The sequence below is a fragment of the Heptranchias perlo genome, unplaced genomic scaffold (genome assembly GCF_035084215.1).
Source record: "Heptranchias perlo isolate sHepPer1 unplaced genomic scaffold, sHepPer1.hap1 HAP1_SCAFFOLD_70, whole genome shotgun sequence".
NCBI lineage: Eukaryota > Metazoa > Chordata > Chondrichthyes > Hexanchiformes > Hexanchidae > Heptranchias > Heptranchias perlo.
Window position 1 is genome coordinate 2,078,965 of NW_027139729.1, and position 15,565 is coordinate 2,094,529.

Below are 15,565 nucleotides of genomic sequence, written 5' to 3' on the forward strand. Positions count from 1 at the left end.
GAGCGTACACCACATCCATGGCAGTGACCGTCTTGCGCTTGGCGTGTTCAGTGTAGGTGACCGCGTCCCTGATCACATTCTCCAGGAAAACCTTCAGCACCCCGCGGGTTTCCTCGTAGATCAGACCCGAGATCCGCTTGACACCGCCACGGCGAGCCAGGCGGCGGATGGCTGGTTTGGTGATCCCCTGGATGTTATCACGAAGCACTTTACGGTGCCGCTTGGCTCCTCCTTTGCCCAGTCCTTTTCCTCCTTTACCTCTGCCAGACATGATGATTCTTCAGTCAGATCGCTGCTGAATGAAAAACTCTCGCCTTTCTTCTCTATTTATAAAGCCCGCCCGACCTGGTTGAGAAAGGCACATTATCGGAGAGGCCGGGGAGGAGTGTTTGAATGACAGACAGAGCATGAAGTGCGGGAGGGGAGGAGACTGGCTCAGAATGACGGACAAGCGGACGTCAACTTCAAGCTCCGCCTCCAGGAATCAGTTACCGTCCTTGATAAAATGTTCACCAGCATCAAATGCGAAATACAAATTCAGACACAATCCTGACAGACTCCGGCTTAATATTCAAGGATTGCTCGAAAAAAAGGCGGAAAATACAATTTAAATTCAATAATTGAGGCACACTACAGTTCCAATACAATCACTATCATAACAGAATCAATTGTAAACAATTTTACAACACCAAGTTATAGTCCAGCAATTTTATTTTAAATTCACAAGCTTTCGGAGACTTCCTCCTTCCTCAGGTAAATGTTTCAGGAGCTCCTTGAAGCCTACGCATTTATACATATAGAACAATACATGGTGTTTAAGACTGCCCCTGCAACTGCCCGTTGCCAAGGCAATCACCGTGTTCAGACAGAGAGGTGTCACCTGCAGAACCCCCGAATACACATTCAACAATAAAACAAACAGGGAAAAAAAACAGAGAAAAAAAACAGAGAGAGGCAGAAACATCCGGAAGGCAGAGAGAGCCAGCAAATGACCCATTATATTAAAAACAGATAACATTTGTTCGCTGGTGGGGTAACGTGTAGCGTGACATGAACCCAAGATCCCGGTTGAGGCCGTCCAGATCCCCTTTGTCGTCCAGTACTTCCCCGGAGCGGAGAAACTACGCCATGTTCTCCGCAGCCTTCAACATGTCATCAATGAGGACAAACACCTCGCTATGGCCATCCCCACACCTCCACTACTCGCCTTTAAACAGCCACCCAACCTCAAACAAACCATCGTTCGCAGCAAATTACCTCGCTTTCAAGAGAACAGCGTCCACGACGCCACACAACCCTGCCACGGTAACCTCTGCAAGACATGCCAGATCATCGACACAGATACCACCATCACACGAGAGGACACCACCCACCAGGTGCATGGTTCATACTCCTGTGACTCGGCCAATGTTGTCTACCTCATACATTGCAGGAAAGGATGCCCCAGAGCATGGTACATTGGCGAGACCATGCAGACGCTGCGACAACGGATGAACGGACACCGCGCAACAATCGCCAAACAGGAGGGTTCCCTCCCAGTCGGGGAACACTTCAGCAGTCATGGACATTCATCCACCGACCTTCGAGTAAGCGTACTCCAAGGCGGCCTTCGAGACACACGACAACGCAAAATCGTCGAGCAGAAATTGATAGCCAAGTTCCGCACCCATGAGGACGCCCTCAACCGGGATCTTGGGTTCATGTCACGCTACACGTTACCCCAACAGCGAACAAATGTTATCTGTTTTTAATATAATGGGTCATTTGCTGGCTCTCTCTGCCTTCCGGATGTTTCTGCCTCTCTCTGTTTTTTTTCTCTGTTTTTTTTCCCTGTTTGTTTTTTTGTTGAATGTGTATTCGGGGGTTCTGCAGGTGACACCTCTCTGTCTGAACACGGTGATTGCTTTGGCAACGGGCAGTTGCAGGGGCAGTCTGTAAACACCATGTATTGTTCTATATGTATAAATGCGTAGGCTTCAAGGAGCTCCTGAAACATTTACCTGAGGAAGGAGGAAGTCTCCGAAAGCTTGTGAATTTAAAATAAAATTGCTGGACTATAACTTGGTGTTGTAAAATTGTTTACAATTGTCAACCCCAGTCCATCACCGGCATCTCCACATCATAACAGAATCAATCAGTGCCGCTGCGGAACCGTTGGAAGAGGGAGTTATGGTTTTCAGATTTGCAGCTGACAGTTGGCGCCGAATAGTTCAATGAACATAAATCGGCGTGGAAGGCACCCGATACCTTTCCGTGCTTGGGTCAGTGTGGGACTGGATAGATTCAGGCACCGGGATGGATGGAGACTGGTCCTGTGTGGGGACTGGATAGATTCAGGCACCGGGATGGATGGAGACTGGTCCTGTGTGGGGACTGGATAGATTCAGGGACCTGGATGGATGGAAAATGATCCTGTGTGGGGACTGGATAGATTCAGGCACCGGGATGGACAAACCCAGGTCCCGTGTGGGGACCAGCCCTTTCATAGATACAGTGGGTGGCTCTGAAAAGAGCCTTTGGGTTATCAGATTAAGTCATGGCCGCTTTACTTGCTCTTGGAACTCACACTGCTGGTTTTCTTCGGCAGCAGCACGGCCTGGATATTAGGCAGCACCCCGCCCTGAGCGATGGTCACCCGTCCCAGCAGCTTGTTGAGCTCCTCGTCGTTGCGGATGGCCAGCTGCAGGTGTCTGGGGATGATGCGGGTCTTCTTGTTGTCCCGGGCCGCGTTGCCGGCCAGCTCGAGGATTTCAGCCGTCAGATACTCGAGCACAGCAGCCAGATAGACCGGGGCTCCGGCACCCACACGTTCAGCGTAGTTCCCCTTTTGCAGGAGCCTGTGAACATATTTCAATTATGTCGGATTAACCTTTCTGATCTATAGAAGGGTCATAGTCCTGAACCGTTAACCCGAGCTTCCCTTCTCCACAGATGCTGCCATACCTGCTGAGTCTTTCCAGCATTTTCGGTTTTAATTTTTTCTATATTTTATCCCTTTCACTTTTGACGGTCGCCGTTGAAACTTGCAGATTTGCCCTCAGTTTTTATTTGTGTTTCAGTTCGGTTTATTTGAATTAATATAAATCGAGTCCTGAGAAATCAGACAGAAATCTTGTGCAATCATAGAATCATAGAAGTTACAACATGGAAACAGGCCCTTCGGCCCAACATGTCCATGTCGCCCAGTTTATACCACTAAGCTAGTCCCAATTGCCTGCACTTGGCCCATATCCCTCTATACCCATCTTACCCATGTAACTGTCCAAATGCTTTTTAAAAGACAACATTGTACCCGCCTCTACTACTGCCTCTGGCAGCTCGTTCCAGACACTCACCACCCTTTGAGTGAAAAAATTGCACCTCTGGACCCTTTTGTATCTCTCCCCTCTCACCTTAAATCTGTGCCCCCTCGTTATGTAGAGTGAAACACAATGGGGCAACTTTCGAATGAGCAAAACAAAAACTTTATTATGAATCAATTGTCTAATTTTTCACGGACAAAATATGAAAAAGTACGAGAGTAGAAGTTACAGAGAGAAACTATTTCCTCACATTACACATTGTCCTGAATCTGGAACGACGAAAGATAATGTGAATTTGTTCCACTCTGTCACAGTTCTCACTTATGGCCAGTAGATGTCAGACTGCATGTGAGTGTGGGATTAATTCTCTGTCTGTCAGTCTCTGTTACTGTATGTGAGTGTGATATTCATTCTGTATCCGTCAGTCTCCAGTACAGTCTGTGAGTGTGGGATTCATTCTGTATCTGTCAATCTGTGGTACTGTATGTGAGTTTGATATTCATTCTGTATCCGTCAGTCTCCAGTACAGTCTGTGAGTGTGGGATTCATTCTGTATCTCTCAGTCTCTGGTACTGTATGTGAGTGTGGGATTCATTCTGTGACTGTCAATCTCTGGGAATGTGTGTGAGTGTGGGATTCATTCTGTATCTGTCAATCTCTGGTGCTATCTGTGAGTGTGGGATTCATTCTTTGACTGTCAGTCTCTGGTATTTTATCTCAGTTTGGATTCATTCTGTAACTCAGTCTCTGGTCAAAGTGCAAGTCTGGATTCGTTCTGTATTCTTATTTCAGGCTACAGTATGGTGTTTCAAACTGTATCTTTAAGTCATTAATGTATGCAAATCTTTCATCTAGCATTAATTTGTAAATATGGATACAGTTTCGGATTTTATTTTAATCAAACAACGTGTGTGAGTTTTGTTGTCGGATTACATTTTAATCTCTGTGAAGATAATGTACATTTCAATCTTTTACTGTGAAATTATTGGACTGGTATTTATTGTGTAGCTCAGTCTGGGCTAGTGGAATTGATATTGTATCTTTCAGTCTGACACTATGAGATTTTTCGACTGGTATGAAATGTGTGGTTCAGACTGTACTAATGGAATTGACACTCTAACTTTCAGTCAGACACTGCGAGAGATTTTTGGACTGGTTTCTGATGTGTAGCTGAGTCTACACTAATAGGATTCACACTGTCTGTTTCAGTATGATGATGTATGTGAATTTTGGACGGTATATAATGTGTAGCTCAGTCTGCACTAATGGAATTCATACTGTACCTTTCAGTCTGACACTGCGCAATATATTTAGACTGGTTTGTAAGGTATAGTTCAGTCTGCACTAATGGAATTGATACTGTATCTTCCAGTCTGACACTTTGTGAGATTTTTGTACTGGTATGTAACGTGTCGGTCAGTCTGTACTAATCAAATCGATACTATATATTTCAGTATGATACTGTATGTGATTTTTGGACAGGTATCTAATGTGAACCTCTGTCTGCAGTAAAGGAATTGATATTGTATCTTCCAGTACGATACCTTATGCGAATTTTGGACTGGTATATAATGTGTAGCCCCATCTGCACTAATGGGATTGATAGTGTATCTTTCAACCTGACACTGAGATTTTTGGACTGGTATGTGATGTGTAGCTCAGTCTGCAATAATGGGATTGATACAGTGTCTTTCAATCTGATACTGTATGAGAATTTTCGACTGGTATCTAATGTGTACCTCAGCCTGCAGTAAAGGAATTGAAACTGTACATTTCATTCTGACACTATGAGGTTTTTGGACATATGTGAGTCAAATATGGGTAACATCTGAACTGGTATCTAATTTATATCTCAGTGTACACTATTGTCATGAATATGGCATCTTTAAACTCATAATGTGTGTGAGTTGTGGGCTGGTATTTAATTTGAATCTTGGAGTACACTATTGTGATTCATTCTGTATCTATCGATCAGTACCATGTGTCAGTTCTACCTGGTATTTAATTTGCAGCTAAGGCTGAACGAATGTGAGATTAACACCGTGCCTTTCAATCTGATACTGGGTGTGATTTTGGACTGGGAAATATTTATCTGCCGGTCAGCGATACTGAGTCATTGTGAAATGGGAATTATGTCTTTCTCTCCTGCTCTCTTTGACTGTTGGATTGGGATCAGTGCGCGACTGACTATTTCTGCTGTCTGAGACTGTGGGACTGATGACTTGTCTGTGTCTCTGTGCTCTGTGAGTGATAAGGTACCTACTGTGTGTGAGAAGGAGCTGGCTGCACTGACTGCTCTTTGTGCCCCGGGTGGAGTAAACATCACACTGATTCTGGGTCCTTCAAGGATTTAACTGTAGGAAGAAAAAGTATGTCTTGTAATTCAAGAACAGGTAAAGTCGAAAATACAAAACTGATCAATTGAATCTCTGTTAATAATCATTGTAATAACCACAAATGAAAACCAGCGTTACAAAGTGTCAGTGTCTGACTCCACTGCAGTCCTGCAGCACTCAGCTTCTGCACACCAGGTGTGTTGGGCTGTTTTACAACAATTTAGTGACATCCAGACACAACCCAACCGCTGCACTGATCAATGAATGGGACTACCGATGTGGACGGGACCGTTGCACACATCAGATTTCTAATTCCCTCTCCCTTGGAATGAACAGTTCAACCGAAACAAAACAGCCGCTGTTTAAAATGAGTCCTTCAAACTTCTCACCTGATGCCTGCAATAGATGCTCTTTGTAACTCCCCACATCCTTTCTGTCCGGCTCTGTTTACTGTTCAGTAACAAACAGTAAAGTTTAATGGACAGGTATAAAAAAATCAGATTTAATACCTGCCACCAATCACAAACACGCTCACACTGCACCTTGTCCGATTTCAGCAATTTGTTCCGAACTGTTGCAGTTCTGCTTCCGGCCAGTAGATGTCCCCAAACCCCGGGTCATTGAAGTTTACAGATGAGAGAGGGACAGAAGATAAACTCATTCTTCACATTATATTGCACGGGTGGGGTTTAGAAAAACTGGGAATGGAGACGAGCTGCAAGTACATTTTGTTTGACCAAACACTACTTGTAATGCTGTGTTAAATTCTTGTAATTGATTTACGGGGTATAGTCAATACTGAGGAAGACTGGGACAAAATAAACTTGCAGAACAGCCGTGTAAATGGCCATTGAATTTCAATATAGAAAGGTGTGAGGTGGGGCATTTCGCGAGGGGGAATAAGGAGGCCACATACTGCTTGGAAAATAAGAGTCTAAATGGGGTAGAGGAGCAATTTAAATCGTGTCCTGGGAAATCAGAGAGAAACACTGCGCAATGTACAGTGAAATATAATGGGGCAAATTCACAACTATCGAATGAGTGAAAGAAAAACTTTATTATGAATCAATTGTCTTCATGTTTCACCGTCAAAATGTGCAAAAATACGAGAGTAAAAGTTACAGACAGAAACTTTCCTCACATTGCACATTGTCCTGTTTCTGTAACCACGACAGATAATGTGAATTTGTTCCGCTTTTTTACAGTTCTCGCTTACGTCCAGTCGAGGTCAGTCTCTGGTACTGTATATGAGAGTGGGGTTTATTCTGTATCTGTCAGTCTCTGGTACTGTATATGAGAGTGGGGTTTATTCTGTATCTGTCAGTCTCTGGTACTGTATATGAGAGTGGGGTTTATTCTGTATCTGTCAGTCTCTGGTACTGTATATGAGAGTGGGGTTTATTCTGTATCTGTCTGTCTCTGGTACTGTATATGAGAGTGGGGTTTATTCTGTTTCTGTCTATATCTGGTACTGTATATGAGAGTGGGGTTTATTCTGTATCTGTCTATCTCTGGTACTGTATATGAGAGTGGAGTTTCTTCTGTATCTGACAGTCTCTGGTGCTTTATGTCAGTGTGAGGTTAATTCCATCACTGCCAGTCTCTGGTGCTGTGTGTGAGTGTGGAATTAACTATGTACCTGTCAGTCTCTGGTACTGTCTGTGTGAGTGGGATTCATTCTGTATCTGCCATTCTCTGCTGCTTTATCTCAGTGTAGGATTCATTATGTAATTCAGTCTCTGAGACAATGTGCAAGTCTGAATTCATTCCATATTCTTATTTCAGTTCAGAGTATCGTACTTGAAACTGTATCTTTAACACTCCAAATTATATACAGTTCTTTGTCGAGTATTTGATTTGATAATATGGATACACTTTTCGATTTTCTTTAATCAAACAATGTGTGTGAGTTTTGGAGTGGTATTACATCTTAATCTCTGAACTCTATTGTGAATGATAATGTACCTTTCAATCTGTTCACGTTGAAATTATTGGACTAGTATGTAATGTGTAGTTAAGACTGCAATAATGGGATTAATTCTGTGTCGGAGTCTAACACTGTGAGAGACTTTTGGACTGGTGAGTAACATATAGCTCAGTCTAGGCTAATGGAATTGAAATTGTATCTTTGAGTCTGATATGTTGTGACATTGTTGGACTGCTATATAATCTGTGGCCCTGTCTGCACTCACGGAATCGATACTGTATCTTTCAGTCTAATATTGTATGAGATTGTTGGGCTGTTATATAATTTTAGCTCAGGTGGTGTGAATAGAATTTAAACTATACCTTCCAGTCTGATCATTTATGGGGTTTGTGGACTCGAATGCAATGTGTAGCTCAGTCTGTACCAATGGTATTGATAATGTTTATTTCAGTATAACATGAGTATTACCAATATATCGAATATGTAGCTCAGTCTGCACCAATGGAATTGACACTGTATCTTTCAATCTGACACTATGAGATTTTTGGACTGGTATGTAATGCGCAACTCAGTCTGCAGTAATGTGATTGTGAGATTCATTCTGTATCTGTCAGTCTCTGGTACTGTTTGTGAGTGTGAGATTCATTCTGTATCTGTCAGTCTCTGGTACTGTTTGTGAGTGTGAGATTCATTCTGTATCTGTCAGTCTCTGGTACTGTATGTGAGTGTGAGCTTCATTCTGTATCTGTCAGTCTCTGGTACTGTTTGTGAGTGTGAGATTCATTCTTTATCTGTCAGCCCCTGGTACTGTGCATGAGTGAGATTCATTCTGTTCCTGGTATGGTGTGTGAGTGTGGGATTCATTCGATATCTGTCAGTCCCTGATACTGTGCGTGAGTGAGATTCATTCTGTTCGTGGTACTGTATGTGAGTGTAGGATTCATTCTATATCTGTCAGTCTCTGGTACTGACTGTGAGCTTGGTGTATATTCTGCATCTGTGAGTCTCAGGGGTATTATATATAAGTGATGGATTCATTCTGTATCTGTCAGTCTCTGGTGCTGTATGTGAATGTGGGATTCATTCTGTATCTGCCATTCTCTGCAACTTTATCTCAGTGTGGGATTCATTCTGTAATTCAGCCTCTGAGACAATGTGCAAGTCTGAATTCATTCTGTATTCTTATTTCAGTTTACAGTATCTTATTTGAAACTGTATCTTTAATACTTTAAATTATATATAGTTCTCTGTTGATTATTTAATTTGTAAATATGGATTTCTTTTGATTTTCCTTAATCAAAGAATGTGTGTGAGTTTTGGAGTAGTATTACATATTAATCTCTAAACTCTATTGTGAATGACAATGTACCTTTCAATCTGTTCATGGTGAAATTACTGGACTGGTATGTAATGTGTAGTTCAGTCTGCAATAATGGGACTAATTCTGTATCGGAGTCGAACACTGTGTGAGATTTTTGGACTGGTAAGCAATATGTAGCTCATCCTGAACTAAAGGAATTGATACTCTATCTATCAGTCTGATACTGTATGAGATTTTTGGACTGGAATGTGACGTGTAGCTCAGTCTTCAATAATGGAAGTGATACTGAATCTTTCAATCTGATTCTCTGAGATTTTAGGACTGGTGAGTAACATGTAGCTCAGTCTGTGCTGATGGAATTGATGTTGTATCTTTGAGTCTGATAGGATATGAGATTGTTGGACTGCTATATAATGTGTGGCTCAGTCTGCACTAATGAAATCGATACTGTATCTTTCAGTCTAATGTTGTATGGGATTTTCAGTCTTGTATGTATTGTACAGCTCAGGTGGTACTTATAGAATAGAAACTGTATCTTCCTGTCTGCTCATTTATGAGGTTTTTGGACTGGTATATAATGTGTAGCTCAGTCTGTACCAATGGTATTGATACTATTTATTTCAGTATAATACTGAGTATTTACCAATATATCTAATATGTCGCTCAGTCTGCACTAATGGAATTTATACTGTATCTTTCAATCTGGCACCAGGAGATCTTTGGACTGGTCTGTAAAGTGTAACTCAGTCTGCAGTAATGTGACTGTGATATTCATTCTGTATCTGTCAGTTTCTGCTACTGTATGTGAGTGAAATTCATTCTGTTCCTGGTACTCTATGTGAGTGTGGGAATCATTCTGTATCTGTCAGTCTCTGGTATTGTGTGTGGATGAGGGATTCCTTCTGTATCTGTCAGTCTCTGGTATTGTGTGTGGGTGTGGGATTCATTCTGTATCTGTCAGTCTCTAGTATTGTGTGTGGGTGAGACATTCATTCTGTATCGAACAATTTCTGTAGCTGTGGATCAGTGAGAGGAATTCTGTATCTGTCAGTCTGTGCGATAATGTGTGAGTGTGGGATTCATTTTGAATCTGTCAGTCTCTGGTAGATTGTATGAGTTTGGGATTCATTCTATGTATCAGTCTCTGGCACTCTATCGGAGTGTGAGATTCATTCTTTATCTGTATCTAATTTGTATTTCCGTTTACAGTATGGTGTTCAAATCTGTATCTTTAATACCTTAATGTATGAATATTATTTCCCAGTCTTTAATTAGTAGATAATGATATATTTTAAAATGTAATGCTGTCGGATATAATCAGATAATGTGGGCATCTATTTTTGGACTTCTATTAAATCTGTATCGATGGGAAAACAATTGTGAATTTGTGCATCTTCCAAACTGATATGGTGACATTTTTGAACTTGTATATAATGTGGAGCTCAGTCTGCATGAATAGAATACTGTATATTTCAGTCTGAATCTGTAACAGTTTTGTTGTCGTGGTTTCTAATGTGTAGCTCAGTCTGCACTAATGGAATTGACACTGTATCTTTCAATCTGACACTGTGAGATTTTTGGACTGGTACGTAATGTGTAACCAAGCCTGCATTGATGGAATTGATACGTTATCTTTCAATCTGTGACTGTGAGATTTTTGCTCTGGTAAGTAATTTGTAACTCAGCCTGCACGAATATAGGTGACTGTGAGATTCACTTTGCATCTCTCAGTCTCTGGTACTGCATGTGAGTTTGGGATTCATGCTGTATCTGTCACTCTCTGGTACTCAATTTGAGTGTGGGATTCATTCTGTATATACATTCTCTAGTACTGTGTGTGGGTGTTGAATTGTTTCCATATAAGCAGTTTCTCATAATGTATGTGAGTGTGGGATTCATTCTGTATCTGTCAATCTCTGGTACTGTGTGTGAGTGTGGGATTCATTCTGTATCTGTCAGTCTCTGGTACTGTGTGTGAGTGTGGGATTGATTCTGTATCTGTCAATCTCTGGTACTGTGTGTGAGTGTGGGATTGATTCTGTATCTGTCAATCTCTGGTACTGTGTGTGAGTGTGGGATTCATGCTGTATCTGTCATTATCTGGTGCTGTGTGTGAGTGTGGGATTCATTCTGTATCTGTCATTCTCTGGTGCTGTGTGTGAGTGTGAGATTCATTCTGTATCTGTCAGTCTCTGGTACTGTGTGTGAGTGTGGGATTCATTCTATATCTGCAATTCTCATGTACTGTGTGTGAGTGTGGGATTCATTCTGTATCTGTCAGTCTCTGGTACTGTGTGTGAGTGTGAGATTCATTCTGTATCTGTCAGTCTCTGGTGCTGTGTGTGAGTGTGGGATTCATTCTGTATCTGCAGTTCTCAGGAACTGTGTGTGAGTGTGGGATTCATTCTGTATCTGTCAGTCTCTGGTACTGTGTGTGAGTGTGGGATTCATTCTGTATCTGTCAGTCTCCAGTACTGTGTGTGAGTGTGGGATTCATTCTATATCTGCAGTTCTCAGGTACTGTGTGTGAGTGTGGGATTCATTCTGTATCTGTCAGTCTCTGGTACTATGTGTGAGTGTGGGATTCATAATTTACCTGTAAGTCTCGAGTGCTTTATGAGAGTGTGGGATGAACTTGATATCTGTCAGTCCTTGGTACTGTATGGCCAGTGTGGGATTCATTCTGTGTCTGTGTGTCTCTGTACTGTATCTGAGTGTGAGATTCATTCTGTATCTCTATGCAATTATTCTCTCAGATTACATTATGGTATTCAATACTGTAGCTTTAATGTCTTAATGTTTCAATAGTTTTTCACGTTATTTAATTGGTCAAAATGGATACACTTTAGGATTTGATGCTGGAGGTTTTAATCAGATAATTTGTGTGCTTTTTGGACTCGTATTAAATGTGTATTTCTGTGATTGCTATTGTGAATGATAATGAATCTTTCAAAATGATATTGTGAATTGGTATGTAATGTGTAGTTCAGTCTGCACTAAAGGAATTGATACTGTAACTTTAAACTTTGTTTCATAAGATTTTTGGACTCGTGTGTAATGTGTATCTCAGTCTGGATGAACAGAATTGTTACTGTATCTTTTAATCTCATACTATGAGTGTATTATAAACTGGTATCTAATTTGTTTCTCAGGTTACACTGTCACAGCATTTCTCAATCTGATACTGTACGTGAGTTTTGCACTAGCAATTTGTATTCGAATGGTACACTATTTGAATGGATACTGCATGTATTAAACTCACATGTGTGTGAGAGTTCTGGGCTCGAATTCAATAGGAATCTCGAGGAACGTTATTGGGATTCATTCTGTACCTTTCAATCGGGTACCATGTGTGATTTCTATCTGGTATTTAATTCATGGCTAATGTTGCCCCTTTGTGAAATAGACAATCTGAGAGTGTGATTTTGGACTCCCTGTCAGCGGGACTGAGTTCGGGGGAAATGGAACAGTGTCTGCCTCACCTGTTCTGTTTGACTGTGGATTGAAAATGTGTCTCTGGAAATTGGGATCATTGTGGGACTGAGTACTTCTGCTGTCTGAGACTGTGGAACTGATGACCTGTCTGTGACTCCGTGCTCTGTGTGTGATAATGTACTTACTGTGTGTGAGAAGGAGCTGACTGCACTGTTCCTTGTGCCTCGGGTGGAGGAAACATCACATTTATTATGGATCCTTCAAGGGTTCGCCTGTCGAAAGAAACGTATGTCTGGTAACTCAAGAACAGGTGACGAAGAAAATACAGAAGTGATCAGTTTAATATCTGTTAATAATTATTTTGAATATCCATAAATGTAAATCAGGGATTCAAACAGTGTCAGTGTCTGACTCCACTGTAGTACTGCAGCACCCAGCTTCTGCACACCAGGTGTGTTGGGCTGTTTTACAACAATGTATTGACATCCAGTCACAACCCAACACCTCCACTAACAAATGAATGGGACTACCCGATGGGGCTGGGACGTTTGCACAGGTCAGGATTCTAATCCCCTCTCCCATGGGACTAACCGTTCAAATGAAACCAAACAGCCGCTGTTTAAAATGTGTCCTTCACACTTCTCACCTGATGCCTGCAATAGATGCTCTTTGTATAACTCCCCACATCCTTACTGTCCGGCTCTGTTTCCACTCTTCACTGTCCAATAACAATAAACAGGGTGAGACTGGAACTAAACCAGGAACATTCACTCCTGGTTTGGGGAGAGAAAGCAGCAATGATTTTAAATAGCAGGTTCTTCCCATTCTGTCTCCCTTACCCTGGACACACCCTGTGCACACACAGCCCGAGAATTACCTCTCCCTTCCCCCGCTCACTCCATGTTCCGGGACCAGTTCCTGATCCACTCCGCCTCTTACAAACAGCCCCCGGACTCCCCCTGACCTTCCCCCGGACTCAATGCCGATCTCTGAGCCCATCTGCGGACACGGTCCCGAAGCGATGAGCTGCTGTAACGAGGCTGCTCTTTGCTCCCTTCCCCCGGGGGCCGTGATCTCTCCATTCCCGGCTGTTTTAAACCATCTTCTTCCGCTCACTGAGGGAATGGCGCCCACAGGCCGAGCTGGGGGAGGGGAGCGCGCATGCGCTCTTCTGCTCACCAACGACCAGCGCTGGGGGCGGGGCTGAGTCACGCATGCGCAGATATCTGGTTTAATTCCCAATACAAAAATCGATGGAAACTTTCCCCAATTGGAATTTTTCAGAGTCTGAGCAAAGGAAGTGGGTCTGGGGGAAAGGTCAGAGGGAATGGGGTCCACAGGCAGTGCAGGAACAGGCACCAGAATGGAAAACAGATGGGATTCCACCAGTGCCTAACGCTGGAATCCAGACTGACTTTACAATCTCCAACTATTGAACGAGATGTTTCCATCCCTGCTGTTTCTCTCGGTATCTTTTAATGGTAAAGAGTCTTTCAGAGATAAAGTGGGCGGCTCTGAAATGGGTCTATGGATTTTGTTCATTCTCGTACTCTTTACTGATAAAACTGATGTGAGCATTTCTCAAACCAATCCTGGAGAAACATGTGAGGAAAGAGTGAGTCGGTGTGTTTGTTGGGACCGTGTCGGATTAATATCTGACAGCAAAAGTCATAGATTAATTTAACCGGAGTGAAACTCTCGCTCTACTGAGAATAATGCCGAACGGCCCTGAGCTGCATAACTGCAGATGGTAGAACAGGCAAAAGAGGGTTAAATGTAGCCCATTGTTCTTTCACTCTCTGCACTTTCCCTCAGTGTGGGATTAATAATGTGTCTGTCTCTGGTACAATAACAGTGAGAGATGAGACTGCACCTTCTTTCTCAACAATGGGATCTTTCTGGATAAAACGCAACTTTACAGGTCAGTCTGGAGCTGATACTGTGTATGTCTGTCTGTCTCTGTGTCTCTCCGCTTTCTCTATCTCTCTCTCTCATCGTGTCTGTCTGTCTGTCTGTCTCTGGTGCTGTGTATGTAGGTTAGATAATGCTGGCAAGCGTGATATAGACACACCGATTGGAAGTGTGAGACTGACAGTGTGTGTTTGTCTCTCTCTAGTGCTGAACATGAAGGTGGGAGACTGTCTGATATAAAACACTGAGAATGGGGTGTCCGGGCCTCACTGTAACTGGGGATGTGTTCGGCTCCAGGCCCAGTTCACGGTTATTTTCTTTTTACAGATTCAGGGCGAGAGTGTCTGTGAGACTGTAACACTGGCGGAGAAACTCCGCGTCACAACTCAAACACCAACACATGAGATTCTCCAAATCAGCTGGAATAAGGTGTTTTTAAACTGCTGAACCCGTCTGGGAGGGGATGTGTGTGGAGATCGAATCGGGTCTGGGACTGAAATGGAAGAAGGCGGGTTGACTTGTGAGAGAAGGGACTGTATTTAGGCAGGAATATTACTGACTGTTAATTGTAACGGAGTTTATTTGAAAGCTCCGTGTTTCTGGGAATCCTTGAATATGAAGCCCGAGTCTGTAAGGGTTTGTGCGGAGCGCTGTGTTTCGGTTCTATTATCGATAAACGGTTTGAAATTGGCGGTTGGAGAAAGCTGGAGGTGGTATTTTCATTCTCACAGTCGTTACTAGGGCGATATGAGAGAGTAAACCAACTCAATATCAGAGTCACATTGAACATATCCATCAACATTCATTATACCAGACTTCCGTGGAACTAAATTGCTGCCGGGTTTGGATGTTCCAGTTTTATTTTTAATCGTCTGTAATTTAATGCGGACAACACCTCGCTAAACTAGCCCACGGGTGGGCTGTTTTGGGAAATAGAAAAGCAATAATCGATACAGTAGCTCACCTGAGGTTTGGGTTGAGGCACTTTGTTGTTACATTTTCCTGCGCCTGAATTTTGGGTGCTTGATGCTGACACCGAGTGCCTGAAGTGGGACACGGTCCCTTCCCAGTAATAGAGATCCTGACCATGATGGGAGCAATCGTTCTAACTAAACACAAATGATTTACGCTGTTTTCTGGGTACATGGTCCATTCTCACCCCTTCATCCTGTGATCACCGTCTAATAGTCAAAGGCTGCCATGTTAGATCATTGCAATGTTCCAAGCCACATCTTATTTCAGGTTGTACAAAACTCTGTGTTGTTGCTTCAATTGTGGGGACCAACTCATTCCCACCCAGCCTCTGTATCCGCTCTCAGTCTCTCAAACCTTC

General features: G+C 42.7%; 2 protein-coding genes across 2 annotated transcripts in view; one reads left to right on the forward strand and one right to left on the reverse strand.

Moving 5' to 3' along the window:
* Positions 1–15,565, forward strand: part of LOC137318386 (zinc finger protein 16-like) — a 254,149-nt gene that overhangs the window by 110,639 nt on the left and 127,945 nt on the right. The gene's annotated exons all lie outside the window — the stretch shown is intronic.
* The window catches only part of LOC137318362 (zinc finger protein 850-like), a gene marked incomplete at its 5' end in the record, with an annotated part of 98,777 nt that overhangs the window by 28,318 nt on the left and 54,894 nt on the right, over positions 1–15,565 (reverse strand). The gene's annotated exons all lie outside the window — the stretch shown is intronic.